At 28.8% G+C, this 891-nt stretch overlaps 1 non-coding gene across 1 annotated transcript; it reads right to left on the minus strand.

Moving 5' to 3' along the window:
• Nucleotides 1-489: 489 nt before the first annotated feature.
• Nucleotides 490-561, minus strand: TRNAN-GUU. Its single transcript has one exon. It is a non-coding gene; the product is annotated as a tRNA-Asn (tRNA).
• Between the last annotated feature and the right edge of the window lie 330 nt (nt 562-891).

Consider the following 891-nt stretch of genomic DNA (forward strand, 5'->3'; position numbering starts at 1 on the left):
ATTTATTATGGCTATCAACTAATTTAAATGGTGAAAGACATGGTGCGATTCACTTTGTCATCTTTACGTCCAATAATCTCGACATAACATTTTCTTGTTTTGAAGGAGTTTTGAGATCTCTAACTATATGCCGAATTGCTTGAATTTTCGTACATACATGCCTATCTAAATGCATGAAATAAGGAAAATATAAAAAGCTGAATAATGGCCTCAATAATGAGGATATATAACGATAATAAATGTTATAGATACTTACCAATTATTATGATTATTAATTTTAATAATTTATGAACTGAACTTATTGTGATATGACAACTTGCAATAATTGACCACTGATTTTCAGAATAAATTAGATTTTAAGTAAATTAATAATGTCAGTATAACTATTTTAGATCAATTTTATAAAAGAAATATGAGTTTGTATGCTACATAATTATACTCACAAAAACTATGTACTAACTTACATAAAGATGAAATCATGAATCAAATCTCCCTAAGTAGGATTCGAACCTACGACAAGTCAGTTAACAGCCAACTGCTCTACCACTGAGCTATTGAGGAACAACGGGAGATTCGAACTCATAGAGTTCAACTCCTGTTCTCAACCCATGAACAATATGAGTCTGAAGCTTCCTTCATAACTCCAGGAATGGCATACACATACAAGCTCATCTATAAAATTTGATACAATAAAAAATATAAAGGAAACTTTACATATATCCTCCAATTTCTTTCTAATAAAGTGTGTTAATATCTAAAATATGCTAAAATAATATCTTCTAAATATGAAAAAAAAAAATTGTAAATGTAAGGTGGCTGTGTCCTCACATTTCTCTAAAACTGAATTTGGGATCATGATAGAAGCATTACATAGAGAAAAAAAATTGAAAA

The sequence above is a fragment of the Phalaenopsis equestris genome, unplaced genomic scaffold, assembly GCF_001263595.1.
Source record: "Phalaenopsis equestris unplaced genomic scaffold, ASM126359v1 Scaffold001085, whole genome shotgun sequence".
Taxonomy (NCBI): domain Eukaryota; kingdom Viridiplantae; phylum Streptophyta; class Magnoliopsida; order Asparagales; family Orchidaceae; genus Phalaenopsis; species Phalaenopsis equestris.